Here is a 16326-nt window from a genome sequence, read left to right as displayed (position 1 = left end):
ATCAGTGAAGAAATGACATACTAAATCTTGTACCCCTTCTGAACTATGCCCAGGTTTTAAGTTCAACGTGCGTGGTGTCTTATTTTGTTATAGTTTCGTCTTTGGTGATACTCAGTAATGAATTTGAATAATTTTTTTTTCCTCTGTAATACTCATCAAATAGTTGTGATAATTTAAAGTTCCCTACAAAATTTTCTGCATGTGGATCTAGCGTAAATTCCACTTACGATTTATATGACTCGTTTATATGCGTACAGCTTATTTCTAGTCAGTGATTGATTTCCTCAGATTTGCCACAATGAAGTGATGGTAATTATAAAACGCTGAATTATAGGTACTCATATTTACAGAAGGTCAAACAATATGTGAAACGAAAGTTACAGAACACAGTGTTTTGCACAGATTTAGGATGCATCTTGACCAGTCCAGTTTGCTGCTAATTTTGAAGTTGTTATAATTGACGAAAAAAGTAAATTACTATACAGAACACGTCTTCATTTAGAAAATGTTGCTTCGCTGAAACAGAATATCAACTTAAATTCAAACAAGTTTTTTGAGACACTGTAATTTGGTTCCAGTTTTATGGGTCACATGGTGCGTATAGGGAAAGCGAGTATCGTAAAACGGAAGATAGGGCCTCAAGGCAAGCGTCATACTCAGAATTGGTGAAGTGACGAAAACGATTCTGCACATGGAGGGTTGACTTCTTTGCTGGGAGGGGGGGGGGAGGGGGGAGGGGTCAAAGAATGTTTGTATCTGCCGCTCCTACACACACACACACACACACACACACACACACACACACACACACACTCCAAATGTAGCCTACCACTTTTAATGTTCCACAGATGTCTAGAATTAGTAATAATAATGACAGTAAAATATATAAAGTGTTTCAATATAATAATAAATTTTAATAATACGTTTACGTCAGTAGTTATTACACCGCTATAGCATAACTACCAAGAAATTACCGTTCACAAAATACAGCATCTGAAAAGCATTCTTCCAACAAAAATTCGAGAGTTACTCATGTCATCCAGTTGATTTAAGAGCCATAATAACAACAAATTTTCTCAATTTTGGCAACGTTGCAATTTACACAATATAAAATCGAAGTGATGCACTCACTATAATTAGTATTTAAATTCGTACTGCTGTTGTGATCACAGACTACCGCTGTTCTAACGTGTAAATGGGTCCAATCCCGTTTCTTTCTGTCGCTTCTGCCTATATTCAAGAAGTCAGTTTGTCATTTTTATTCTTACTGTAAGATCTTTCCCTTTCCTGTCTTGACTTACTCAACATCCTGTAATATGCTGCTTCTATCCGTGCACTCGCGAACCGTGCTTTTTTTTTTTCTTGGCTAGATTATTTTGTGCAGGCTCAAACAACTCAAAAGTATGCCGCGCTAAATATAGCCTGTGATTTTTAGCGTTCCGTGCCATGGTCGTCATAGCCTTCATGCTGTTTCATTCTCAGGAAGTTAGCTCGGAAATACGCAGATTAATGTTTCTTATGTATTGTATTAGAAATTATATTTCTTTATTCGCCTTCTATGAGTTCCTATTACCATACGTTAGATGCTGTTTGATCGCCTATATCCAATAGCATCCGTTGTGCTTTCCCAAAGACTTGGGCATTTCCAGCAGGACGATGCGACACCCCACATGTCCAGATTTGCTACAGAGTGGCTCCAGGAACACTCTTATGAGTTCAAACACTTCAGCGGGCTACCAAACTTCCCAGACACGAATATTGTTGAGCATATCTGTAATGCCTTCCAACGTGCTGATCAGAAGAGATCTCCACCTCCTCGTACTCTTACGGATTTATGGACAGTCCTTCAGGATTCATGGTGTCAGTTCCCTCCAGCACTACTTCAGACATTAGTCGAGTCCATACCACGTAGTGTTGCAGCACTTCTGGGTGCTCGCGGGGACCCTACACGTTATTAGGCAGGTGTACCAGTTTCTTTGGCTCTTCAGTACAACGCTTTTACCAAAATGTTCTTTGTCATTCTCATTGGTTCCCCGACGATGTGGACGTCCCTGCTTGCCGTTCGTTAGTTCACCTAAGCCGCATGACAAACCCAATAGGGACACGTGGCTGCTCTTACCCTGGTTCTTGATCCGGACAAGAAGGGGACCCGAGCGCTGCTCGCTCGCACCTCTAGCGCGTCGCCTGTGACCGGCGGAGTAGCGGGCTCCTGAGAGCGCAGTGGGTCGCTGCGTGGGAGCAGGGCCAGCAGCAGCGGCGGCGGCCAGCAGCTACAGCACGGCCCGCTACCGCTAACAGGACCGCAGCCTCGTCTGCTGGACGGCCGCCAGCCGCCGGCCCACAGCTCGCCTCCATTTGGCGACTTCTGCTCGGTTCCCACCTGCTTCTCCATCCCTAGTGTTCACATCTGCTGCGTTTTAGACTGCTGGACACATAAACTGCTGCGCCGAGCAGGGTAGAAAGTAACAAAATTTCACTAATTCTGGGTGTGCAGTATTGTAGGAAATATACACACTACTGGCCATTAAAATTGTGACACCACGAAGATGACGTGCTACAGACGCGAAATTTAACCGACAGGAAGAAGATGCTGTGATGTGCAAATGATTAGGTTTTCAGAGCATTCACACAAGGTTGGCGACACCTACAACGTGCTGACATGAGGAAAGTTTCCAATCGATTTCTCATACACTAACAGCTGTTGACCGGCGTTGCCTGGTGAAACGTTGTTGTGATGTGTAAGGAAGAGAAATGCGTACCATCACGTTTCCGACTTTGATAAAGGTCGGATTGTAGCCTATCGCGATTGCGGTTTATCGTATCGCGGCATTGGTGCTCGAGTTGGTCCAATGACTGTTAGCAGAATATGGAATCGGTAGGTTCAGGAGGGTAATACGGAACGCCGTGCTGGATCCCAACGGCCTCGTATCACTAGCAGTCGAGATAACAGGCATTTTATCCGCATGGCTGTAACGGATCGTGCAGCCACGTCCCGATCCCTGACTCAACAGATGGGGACGTTTGCAAGACAACAACCATCTGCACGAACAGTTCGACGACGTTTGCTGCAGCATGGACTATCAGCTCGGAGACCATGGCTGCGGTTACCTTTGACGCTGCATCACAGACAGGAGCGCCTGCGATGGTGTACTCAACGACGAACCTCGGTGCACGAATGGCAAAACTTAATTTTCGGATGACTCCAGCTTCTGTTTACAGCATCATGATGGTCGTATCTTTGTTTGGCGACATCGCGGTGAATGCACATTGGAAGCGTGTATTCGTCATCGCCATACTGGCGTATCACCCGGCGTGCTGGTATGTGGTGTCATTGGTTACACGTCTCGGTCACCTCTTGTTCTCACTGACTGCATTCTGAACAGTGGACGATACATTTCAGATGTGTTACGACCCCTTCATTCGATCCCTGCGAAACCCTATATTTCAGCAGGATAATGCACGACCGCATCTTGCAGGTCCTGTACGGGTCTTTCTCGATACAGAAAATGTTCGACTGCTTCCCTGGCTAGCACATTCTCCAGATCTCTCACCAATTGAAAACATCTGATCAATGGTGGCCGAGCAACTGGTTCGTCGCAATACGCCAGTCACCACTCTTTATGAACTGTGGTATCGTGGTTAAGCTTCATGGGCAGCTGTACCTGTACACGCCATCCAAACTTTGTATGACTTAATGCCCAGGCGTATCAAAGCCGTTATTACGGCCAGAGGTCGTTGTTCTGGGTACTGATTTCTCAGGATCTATGCACCCAAATTGCGTGAAAATGTATTCACATGTCAGTTCTAGTATAATACATTTGTCCAATGAATACCCGTTTACCATATGCGTTTCTTCTTGGTGTAGCGATTTTAATGGCCAGTAGAGTATGATGAACTATGTAAGCGATTTTGGGCTGTATAGGATGCGCAATACAGGCGCAGGTCTGCCACACCAGACAAGAGCAACTGTTCTAAACCTACTTGGCATCGAGTCGAACTGGGCTTGGATGACACATAAGGTTCGTCATTAATACTACTTCATCTCTATTCCAGAGTTCCAGTCTTATCGACTGGTGAGTGAAGGCGTGCCAGTTTCTCGGAAACCCATGATAATAAATTTCCTTGAGACCGAGAAGCTTCAGGCCATAAACCAGCACCGTCTTAGAAGGTATCGCTCGATCGAAACCGAGCTTGTCTATTCCTCACACGATATCCTAAAAACCAGGGATGGATGGGAAAAGGCGGATTCCATATTCATATATTTCCGTGAAGCATTTGCAAATCGTGCTACACTGCTGACCGTTTACGAAGGTACCAGCATACGGAACAGGTTCCCAGATATGTGAGTGGCTAAAAGACTTCTTAAGTAACAGAACTCACTGTGTTGTCCTCGACGGCGAGTATTCATCAGACACGAGGGTCTCATCAGGAGTATGATATGACCGTTGTTATTTTCTGTATACATAAATGATCTGGCGGACAGGGCGGCCGCAATCTGCGTTTATTTGATTATGGCGCCGTGTTGTACGGAAGATTTTGCGTAACTGTAGCGGCATACAAGGTGACTTAAATAAAATTTCTAGTTGGTGTGAAGAAGTGTAAAATGTACGTCAATGCAGGTCAGTAGGAAAAACAAACCGATAAAGTTCGAATACAGCATTAGTTGTGTGCTGCTTGACACAACACGCCGATTAAATACACAGTGTGCAAATTTTAAGTTAACAAACCAGAATAACTCGAAAAATAAGCTTCACACGAAAAAATGTGTAGAATCCAAAGTTGATTATTTTCGAGGAGAACATCTACTGGTGCTAAAATTATCCCGCCATCCCAGTCCCTGCGGGGTGGGGCGGGAGGCAACTTTAAAATTTCCAATGGAAACCCCCATTTTTTATTGCAGAATCAGATTCTGCATAAAAAATTACGTACATTTTGTCTTAAACATTTGTTTTGATTCTTGGTAGTTGGCGCTGTAATTCAAGAAAATCCATGCTCTCTTTTTTGCGTGGAGAATGGTTAGGGATAAATAAAAAATACTTATTTACTTCGTAAATTTTGATTCGCTAAAACTAAGACTCTCCCTCTCTCCCCATAGTGTGGGGTCTGAGAGAGAGAGAGAGAGAGAGAAATTACAGTTTTACAAATTTTGATTCTAATATTTGAGTTAGTCTTTTACTTTGTTTATTCTGTGAGTTAATTAGTTCTCTCGTTAGTAAGTAGGATGTTTGGTTAGTTAGCTAATCAGATGATTTGCTTGATAATTAAAGGTTGTGTGGCCTCATGACCACGAAACAAACAAAATTTATACGAATCTGCGAAAAAAATTAATATTTGGGTCAAAATTTGTAAAGCCCTAATTCCATGCATGCTTCTATAGTCTTCCAGTTCTCGTCCAGCCATTCCCATTTATCGAGGAAAAAAAAAATAGTTTGTTGTCAGTTTGGAGCTTTTGCTGTGGTGCAACTTACTTACTATCAATCGTTGCTGGAGCTGAGCCTTCACAAATTAAAAATCAAGTTCGAATTCCTAGTCTTGTTCAGCCGACATACAGTAATTACCAGATTAACAGTTATCAGGCAAAGCCACAAGACAGTGTGGGCATAACTGCGTTACTGGCCGTGTGCTTGCAGGAGCGCTGTCTCACAACCAAACGTGTTTCTCTTCCCACGTCGCAGAATAGATCGGAAGTGATGCATACGTGCAAATCATCGCACACCTAGCGCTGACAATGGAGATTTTTTATCCCTTTCAGGTGAAATTCCAGATTTTATTTAACTGTCGGGAACTATCGAACATTTTTATTTTCCCTGATTCTCTGGTACCATGCATTATTTAGTGAATTCAGTGATTAATGCGGTTGACAACACTTTCTCTTTGTTATGTTCTTCATACAATAACACATGATAATCTTTTATTGACTCAAGAGGAGCATTAATTCGATATCCAGTTTTTCTCAGTTTAAAGTATTCAATCGATCGACCAGTGTTTGTTTCCAGACTCATCACATGCACAGAGCATGAGTGTCGCTAATAGGCTGCAGATATAATGCCTAGGCTAACGTAACCACAATCAGTTATCACGAAAATTTTCTGAGCGTAGAGCCGCATCACGTTTCAAAAAATATAGCTGTTCCCGACGTTTTGGCCACCAGTCGCTACAGAGGAACGCTCTGCAACGGCGACCAAGATTACAATAATAGTTATATTTTTTACAGAACAGTTCAGCTGTTCACGCACAAAATTTTTGTGATATGAATGCAGGTTATTTAATTTATCGATTCAATGTACAAAAAAAAGTCGTTTTTACGAATCAATTTCATCACACAATTTTTAAGCGACCATAAATAGTTTAAACTTGAAAAAAAAAATACATCATCTTATTGTCAGAGAGGATGGAACAGTAATGTTGTGCTCTGCTGACAACTCTTTACTGCTATGTTAATTTAAACAGGACAAATTTGCATTTGAATCAACTCTTCAGTCTAGTTCACAACATAAAGTCCTGTTTCTTTGCGCTGACTAAAGCTATCGACACGTCAACAAAATGCCTAATGACGAAAGCGTTGAGCAGTCACTGGTACGCGGATATGATCTGTGAGAGAAAGCGGCGGTTTCTTCACTGGGGATACTCGGAACCGGATCCGCTTCATGCGTCACACACACGAGGCTGCGCGCCATTTGAGACAACGAAAACGAAATTTCGATGCATATTAACGATAGTAGGAACGTAAATTCTCTCGCAAGGACACAAGTCATGTCTGGAATTTGGAACTAGTTTGCGAACTCTATGATCGTTGTGTTGTTTCAGAATTATAGTGTAATATCACTTCCACGTTAGTCGAAATTACGATAGTTCGGAATAAAATGGACAAAGGCAAAGAAGCGGCGGATCTCAGTACTGAAACTTCGAATGTGCAGGATATGCACTCATAAACAACTAAACTAGGCACACTGAACCCGTACGTGTAGCTGTTTCTTTCGCGCTATGCCAGCGACGGCGGCGTGTGTGGCCGTGCAGTTCTAGGTGCTTCAGTCTGGAACCGCGTGACTGCTACGGTCGTAGGTTCAAATCCTGCCTCGGGCATGGATGTGTGTGATGTCCTTAGGTTAGTTAGGTTTAAGTAGTTCTACGTTCTAGGGGCTGATGACCACAGATGCTAAGTCCCATAGTGCTCAGAGCCATTTGAACCATTTTTTAGCCAGCGACGGCGCGCCACAGCATGGTCTCTCCCATCACACCTAAAACGCTGGGGTACCACCCAGATCCATGAGTGCTCACTCGTGCCCATAACTCACCGCGGTTGGTCGGAACTGTGTCCAAGCAGCGCACGACTCGCTCCCCGCTTGTGCTTCATAAGAGTGCGTTCGCCTGACTTGGAGACCAAAAAGAATTCTCATGTCCGTTTAGTATTCCTCACTGAATACTGACAGTCCGTATGGTATGGTACATCGCCTGCCTGATGATGACGGTCACGTGCCGGGTGCCGTAGTCGAACAACAAAATAGCGCATAATCGATCCCTGGTGAGCGACGACTGTAGACGTATCAGGTGAAGTCCCTTCCCATCGCGCTAAAACTGCACGAGAATACGTCAGCCACCTGAACGGTGCTATTTCTATGGTGTGTAATATTCTGTCTGGCGTTTATATACCATTTCGTTGGTTTCTACCGACGCATACCTTTCTCGACTCATCCGCCCAAGTGACGAGTTTCCATGCCATGAGCGTTCAATGGCAGCATTCGTGCACCCACGCTTAACTTTGTGTGAGGCTGGGTGAGGAGGGGTAAGAGCCTGAAACGGTCGCTTCTGAACCCCATAGTGACGAGTTTGTTTGACTAATGTAGATGTACATACGGCTGATCACGGGCAATCGTCGTGTCGTCCAGTGTTGAAGAGGCGAATGATTTCTCCACTGTGGCCCGTCTACCTGCTGTTTCAGTGCACTCATAGTCAGCGGCGACACCTGTCAACAAGTCGCTACCAAAAAAAAAAATGTGTGTGCTTGTAGGACTTAACTGCTAAGGTCATCAGTCCCTAAGCTTACACACTATTTAACCTAAATTATGCTAAGGACAAACACACACACCCATGCCCGAGGGAGGACTCGAACCTCCGCCGGGACCAGCCGCAAGGCCCATGACTGCAGCGCCTGAGACCGCTCGGCTAATCCCGCGCGGCAAGTCGCTACCTACTACAGTTTCTACTGCATGACGTAATATCAATAAGCCGCATACACTTCCTACAAAGGAATGGATTTTACCACAAGATAGATATAAAGCATCGTCATATGTCGACTCAAGGGATGGAGACCCCGAAACTCCACTTAATCCGCTCTTCGCTACTGGCTCAGACTTAAACAACATAATATCTTTCTGCACTAAAAAAAATGGACAGCAGCAAAAAATACTATTTTGCAATTTTAATTTTTTTTACACGATTTGATTTGTTTTATCTTAATTTCTGCTAAATTTTGTTAGCTTGGTTAACCATTCGTGTGGCCGGCAGGAGTGGCCTAGCAGTTCTAGGCGCTTCAGGCTTGAACCGCGCGACCGCTACGTTCGCAGGTTCGAATCCTGCCCCGGGCATGGATGTGTGTGATGTCTTTAGGTTAGTTAGATTTAAGTAATTCTAAGTTCTAGGGGACTGATGACCTCAGATGTTGAGTCCCATAGTGCTCAAGCCATTTGAACCATTTTTGAACCATTCGTGTATCAAGTGCAACACGTATCGTAATATTATTACTATTGAAAAAAAAAGTTTTCGAAGGCCGCGAGAGGATTAAAGGATTCATAACGACATTAATTAGAACTCTTTAAAATCGCAGTGAACATCAACAAGACGTTCTGACAATAGCAGATGACTCTGGAGACGGTGATTTTCCGTGGACCAAGGTTCTCACGGAACACCCTTGACACGGTTCCGCGTGAAAAGAACAGTCTCTGCCCGACCTTACTAAAGATGGAAGCGACACAATACGTCGATATGACGCGTCTCACCCCGTTCAGTTATCACGCTGACCGCCAGTACATTGCTTGGCTACATTCCAAACTACGTGACGCGCCAAACTACTGCTCCCCCCTACACAGAAGCTGTCTCTCATTCAGCTGCTCTAAAGTGCACTTTTATCATATCCTCGAGCACAATATTAAGTGTAGCTTCGCAATAAATGTTAAGAATGTGTGTCATGTGGCGCTCTCGGACGTCAACGAGGGAGGCACTTTCTACGTTTCGATCTTATTTCGGTGGTTGTCAACTTACGCAGATGAAGTAACGAAGTTTCGAACTCGAGTCCCATTACGATGCTACGCTCACCGACCGGTATGTGTCACTGTACTGTACTGTACTACTGCTGGGTGAGGCAAGACTATTTCAGTCCAAGCGTGTTGCAGTAACGGTTGTTAGTGCGTCTTGATCAAAAATTTGCTGGCGAAAACACGCTTTCAAAAGAAACATTTGCTGGCGAACTCATCAATCTCCGTACTATTTTCTCCTTAAAGTAGCTGCAAGCTGTACATAAGAAAACTTCTTGTTCTTGTAGGATATATCTATTTTCTACGCATTCATCGAGGAACGTGTTTGGTTTTCCATGCTGGAATCAAAGGTACTTTACAATGACGATTAGTCGAAATTAGCTAATCGCACGACTAAATAAATATCGCATTACAGCCTACTACGGACTATGTTTACGTTTATGAAGCATCTGGAGGCCATGGGTCGCACAAATGCAACATTATAAGTGAAATAATTATACAATGATTGGAAGTCATGGAGTCCGGCCATCGAGGAACAATTCTACTTGTGTAACTCACTTGTCGTGAATTAATGACGGTTCTTCAACCCACTGTGGTCTTTTGATATGTTTCAATACATTCATTAGCAAACCAACTTCAGTCTGTTTTCATGTATTTATTTAGTGTTATTGTATAGGAAAAGAAGAAACAGATTACATCGATCGGATATAAGCCTGAGAGTTCGCAAATAATGAAGTTAACTAATTTGTGGCATAGGAAATAAATGATTTGCATTAGTTTATTATCTGCAAGGTAAACAATCGATGAAAAATGAAGTTTAGAAATTACCATAATCTTTCAACCTACATTGCCTCATAGTAGAGGTTTGTGTGACACATTTGCCAAGAGAGTGGCGACCGTCACTGCATAACTACATCTTTAAGATACACCGCATTATTTTAACTGAGATTCGAACTCGGTGCCTTTCTTTTCTCGGTTAGTCTTGTTATCGAGTGGGACACCCACAGTCACAACAAGGACACTACACGTGAAACGCAAGAATTCGATTCCCAATCCCGTACCAGAACACAGTCACAATCTGTCAGGAGGTTTCAGCACATGTTACTTTACTACTATCTTACTTTCCACGTTTACTGTTTACCGTTTCAATGCTTCTCTATTATTCGCCGGAGCTCTTACTGAGATGCGATTCAAGCTAAGAAATTCGTGTATATTTATTAGCTCGTGCCTGTAGACTGGTGACAGAGCTTCTTCGTAGGATAGATAATCACTTTGTTTGCTTCTCTAGATCGTTATGGACGCGCTAAGCTATCTAGCCTTGACGCTAAACGAGTAAATATAGTTTACCTTGTTAGCCATGAGAGGGGGAGAGCGAATGTATTGAATTTGATGTACATAGCACACTGAAACACAATGCACGATCATTTCCTGCATACTTCTGAATCTTCAGTTCCCCCAGCCGTTGCTGAACTGCTTGTGGAAGTAAATTATTTCTGTCATTAAACAGGAAAACCATAGTATTATTGTCAAAAATATTTACAGGATTTAAACGGTCAAAGTAGTATGCCTAGAAAAGTGAGGAGCGTCTTCCTAAAAAAGGAAACAGTTTGCAGATAGCCAGATATTGAAGTCGCAGAAAACATCTGTTTAAGAAACAAGATAATTCCATGGCAAATGGGACAAGTCCATGTTCTCAAAAATGTTCAAATGTGTGTGAAATCTTATGGGACTCAACTGCTAAGGCCATCAGTCCCTAAGCTTACACACTACTTCACCTAAATTATCCTAAGGACAAACACACACACCGATGCCCGAGGGAGGACTCGAACCTCCGCCAGGATCAGCCGCACAGGACATGGTTGCAGCGTCTGAGACCGCTTCGCGGTTCTAGGCGCGCAGTTCGGAACCGTGCGACTGCTACGGTCGCAGGTTCGAATCCTGCATCGGGCATGGATGTGTGTGATGTCCTTAGGTTAGTTAGGTTTAAGTAGTTCTAAGTTCTAGGGGACTTATGACCACAACAGTTGAGTCCCATAGTGCTCAGAGTCATTTGAACCATTTTTTTGAGACCGCTCGGCTAATCCCGCGCGTTTCCATGTTCTTCACAGCTACAAATTTAATAGTCATGAAACATATTCAGTGACTAAACAATTTTGAAATAAAATCTCTTCTTCACTTTAGGGGCCATTCTATGAAGCGCAGGGTGTATTTCTTAACGAATTAACAGCGGAAATTACTATTACAATGGCTCGCTGACGCCGGAACCGATTGAGCCGTGTAAATAAAGTCAAAAAGTAAATACTGAAGGAATTTTTCTGTTCAAAATTATTTTTTTATTCTGTATATTTAATTTTAGCGAATGAGAGGCCCTGTTTCTTCGAAGGCCTTGATGCGCTACACTAATTGCAGAGCGACGTAGCCCTCAGCATCGCTGTACCTGTCCCCGCACAGTGTACAGCAGGAGAGTTTTTCACAGGTGCGCGCTGCCACCGTGTGCATGCATTGCTTACGTCACCCGCAGAGGCTCAGCGCCGGAGGTCAAGGCGACTGGCAGAGGAGCCGAGCCACGCTGCGGCTAGCGACCACTTGCGGGCTGGCGCATCCGCCTTGTGCAGCCGCCGTGCAGCCGCGATGCCTCCATACACACACCGCTCACGTCCGCTTGCCACGCTCAGCGGTTTCCAACGCGCGCCTCATTCAAAAGGCAGCTTGTAGCGATGCCTCGTGAGATGAGTACGAAGCTTTACGATCGTGAGGGCGCAGGGAAAAGTTACTGGACGGTAGGGGACGGATGCACTGTCTAATCAAAAGCATCTGGGGACACCCTTATCTAATGCAGAATCGACCACTAGATGTCACGAGAGGCTGACCCGCCTCTTGAAACGGGGCGGGGAGACTTTCGTTGTCAGCACAGAAGCAGTAATAATAGGATTGGTCGGTCAGCAGAGTCAGTATCTTCGAACGTGGATCAGTCGTTAGATGTCACCAGAGTAACGAATCCGTCACGGATATTTCAATCCTGTCGAAGCTGACCAAGTCGGCTATCGGTGATGTGATTGTGAACTGTAAACGGGAGGGAACAACCACGGCAAAACCAAGGTCTGGCTGACAGCATATTATGGTGGACAGGGACGGTCGAGCATTGCTGACGGTGGCCGTGTAGAATCACATTACATCAGCACGAAGATTCACTCGTGAATTCCAAAATGCTACCACCAGTCCAGCTGGCACAGGAGGGAGTGTAAAAGAATGGCTACAGTGGTCGAACAGTCCTCATAAACCGTGTATTTCTGTAGTCAGAACTAAGCGAAGCTTGAGGCGGTGTAAAAAGCGACCGCACTGGACAGTGGATGACTGAAAACGAGTGATTTGGTGTGATTAATCAGAGGCATCAAGGGATCACCAATTTAGTATTGGAGGGCAGCGTGGAGGGTAAAAATCGTAGAGGGAGACCAAGAGATGAATACACTAAACAGATTCAGAAGGATGTAGGCTGCAGTACTTACTGGGAGATGAAGCAGCTTGCACAGGATAGAGTAGCATGGAGAGCTGCATCAAGCCAGTCTCAGGACTGTGGCAATACAATGGAAGGATCTGAGTTCGGGGAATGCATGGACTACATTACCTGCCTTCATCTATAGTACCAACACTGAAGGGCGGAGAAGGTAGTGTTACGATATGGATCTTTTTTTTCGTGGTTATGGTGCTGTCCCCTTACTGCGCTTAACAAAAAGGATAAACGCGGAAGGGTATGAACACATTTTACAGCATAGTGCAAAGCTTGCGGTAGGGGAAACAGTTCAGAGACAATGATTGTATCACAGTGGCAATGCAGCGAATCACAAAGTAGTTTCTGTGAGGAAACAGGGAAGCACTCAGCCTCGTGAAGCCAACTGAGGAGCTACTCGACCGAATAGTAGCGGCTCCGGTCAAAGAAAACCATCATAACGACCGGGAGAGCGATGTGCTGACCACACGCCCCTCCTATCCGCATCCTCTTTGAGGATGACACGGCGGTCGGATGGCCCGACGGGCCACTTGTGGTCTGAAGACTGAATGCTTTGTTAGGCAATGGTTTATTGACAACTTACCTGAAATGGGCTGAGCTCCCAAGAGCTCTTATCTGAACTCTACGGAAAACATTTGGGATGTGTTAGAACATCTACCTCGCTCCAGACCCCTGCGTCTTACTCGTCTACTTTCTATGATTCTGGATCTTCAGAAACTCACTTTCAGACACCTCATTGAAAGTGCTCCTTGCAGAGTATAAGACATCATAAAGGCGAAGGCTGGCTATAGCCTATGTTAATGGCTGCTAATGTGTGCACAGATACGTTTGATCACTTAGCGTCTATGGATTTCTGGTAACATAAATTCTGAATGGCGTATTTATCTGCCAACATTACACAATCAGTGAGACAACGGAACGTTTCTGTTAACTGGATGGACGTTCTGTTCCTCTTGAATACTGTGTTGTGGGGCCTGAAAGAAAATGGCCAGCAGAGAAATGACTGATTCGTCTTTTTCATTAAAAATAATTTGAAAAAAATATCTGTCGACGACATTTGATAATTAAAAACGATATTTGTATTATCTGTAATGTTATGGAATTCAAGTACTTTGACCGACACTATGTTTTAACAATTTAAATTTTCATTTTTACTTACATTGTATTATTCAAGTGTTTATTGGTGTGTTCTTTTTTTTTTTCAGCGCATGCCGTCGGCTCCAACAGCTTCCTGAAGAATACTGGTAAGATATTTAAAACCAAAGTTCACGTAAAATAATTATTTGTATGATTTATTTATACGACCAGCAATACTACAAAATCGTGTCATCTTATATTCCGCTTCGCCGGTCAGTAAGGCTACTAAACGGATAGAGTAACGAAACGGATAGAGGAAAGTTACGAAAAGGAATGCGTTGCTATCGTTCGTTCGCGAAGCACAGCAAGTATCGCTGTAGCGTTATAATTGAGTCTGATTATGAGCATCACTACATCATTTTCGAACTCAGACAATAAACTTAACGATCTCTGATTGCGATAATAATCGATGCAGTCGCTGAGATAATATACTGGTATTGTCCGTCCCGCCGTCCTGATTTAATTTTTGCGCAGTTACCCGCATATTAATACTGGGACGGTTTCTACTAGAAGCACCACTACGTGAGACACCACCGACAGAACAGGAAGACGGGAAGGAACCCGTGAAATACGAGCGTGTACAGCGGCAGTCCAGTTGGTTCCTGTCCTTCAGACGGGAATTTGTCGAAATTTGTGTACGTTCGGCAACTTTCTGGATCGAGAACTGATAAGCGGGTCCGGCCGAAATATAGACAGATTTGCAGAAAAACACAGAACTAAGTTACTTTCTCCCGAGATAATAAACACAGAACTAAGTTACTTTCTCCCGAGATAGTAGACATGAGTTTCGCAAAGCATCACATTCAAAATCGGTAACGATGAAACGCCAGGACTTTCCCTTTTTCTAAGGCTGATCTTCGAATTCGTGGAATGTGCAGATTAATCTCGTTGGATGACGTTGTCAATTTCCTGCAGACGCTAAATGTCGATACTATATTTTATTACAAATTTCGTTTTCTTCCCACGCTTGTTAACGTGTAAAGTACCTTGATGTCTGTTTCAACACCGTAATGGTTAACTAGTTCTGGAAATGGGCCGACTGGAGATTGAATGACTCTGTCTTCCGACCAGGAACCCCGTTTACTCTGGCAGTTACGTACAGACACACAATTTAATTTGCAGTTTTTCTTACACAGCGTCTTCATGGTCGTTTGTAAAACTCGATTTAAACATCAAATGTTACAGTGAGAAAACAGTGGAGACAGTCACTGTTTCGTCGAGGAAAACTAGTTTAGGTTGGTTGGTTTGGGGAAGGAGACCAGACAGCGAGGTCATCGGTCTCATCGAATTAGGGAAGGACAGGGAAGGAAGTCGGCCGTGCCCTTTGAAAGGAACCATCCCGGCATTTGTCTGGAGCGATTTAGGGAAATCACGGAAAACCTAAATCAGGATGGCCGGTCGCGGGATTGAACCGTCGTCCTCCGGAATGCGAGTCCAGTAACTAGTTTAGGGGCTAAGGATATCTTGAGGAGGCAACTTAACACACTTTATCTGAGATAACACGAAATGTTTTGCTGGCCGTGTTTGCTTGTGACACTAAATTCCAAAGAAGTCCCGAATAAAATATTAGTTTTCTCATTATTCTGTTCTCATTCAACTACGGAATTTTTATACCGTCACGGGTAAAATAATGCCATTGGCTTAAGTATGAGACATGTGTAGAGTGTATTGAAGGTGTTTGATCAAACATCTCGGGTTAAGAGATAGCGTCGTGAGGAACACATCTAGTCAAAGAAAAATTGCATGCTTACGCTTCCTGGCTATTCTGAGCGTCCTTTTGTACGGGTTATGCCCCTGCGAGGCGGCATGGCGCAGGCATTCTGTGGCATGCGTATGCAGTGGGTGTTGCCTACAATCTGGTCATCTGCTCTAAGTGGAAAGGGGTAGGGCGAACAAAATTAAAGTTACTGATTCACTTCTAAAGTATCGTTCGTCACTTACGAGAAATTCTTATGGTTGTCTTGTTGAAAACGACTCTATCACTTCACTGGGATAGGTAGTACGCAGCACGCCTGGTTAGCAGACGCTGCTAGTTTGGTGAAATCTCCTTCTCCCAGGCCCGGCGAGTACTAAAGGACACGTAGTGTCGCTAGGAAGCGTCAGTGAACAGTTCCTCTCTTACAAAATTTGTTCCAGATGACTGGTTTATCACACTAAACGTTTCACAGAAAGAGTTTAAAGCACCCCAAATTTATCGTTTAACGAGCACTGAATAAATTTTCTTCTGTTTGCTGGAATGCAGTCGGAAATTACATAAAGCTGATGGCCCAAAGTCTGATTAGGAATTCATGCCGAGGTTCGGTCTCGCAGCTGAATAAAACCAAATGGCTCTGAGCACTATGGGACTTAATATCTGAGGTCATCAGTCCCCTAGAACTCAGAACTACTTAAACCTAACTAACCTAAGGACGTCACACATATCCATGCCCG

The 16326-nt window shown here is 43.9% G+C and overlaps 1 protein-coding gene across 4 annotated transcripts in view; it reads left to right on the top strand.

The window, feature by feature from the left end:
- Positions 1-16326, top strand: part of LOC126329244 (sushi, von Willebrand factor type A, EGF and pentraxin domain-containing protein 1) — a 505108-nt gene that overhangs the window by 24312 nt on the left and 464470 nt on the right. For all 4 annotated transcript variants that reach the window (XM_049996139.1, XM_049996137.1, XM_049996136.1 and 1 more), the window contains exon 2: positions 13965-14003. The gene's annotated coding sequence lies outside the window, so the exon portion shown is untranslated. The remainder of the gene's footprint in view (positions 1-13964; positions 14004-16326) is intronic.

Source organism: Schistocerca gregaria, chromosome 2, assembly GCF_023897955.1.
Source record: "Schistocerca gregaria isolate iqSchGreg1 chromosome 2, iqSchGreg1.2, whole genome shotgun sequence".
In the NCBI taxonomy this organism is placed as follows: Eukaryota; Metazoa; Arthropoda; class Insecta; order Orthoptera; family Acrididae; genus Schistocerca; species Schistocerca gregaria.
The sequence above is the reverse complement of the archived record's forward strand: the minus strand, read 5'-3'. Positions and strand labels throughout refer to the sequence as shown.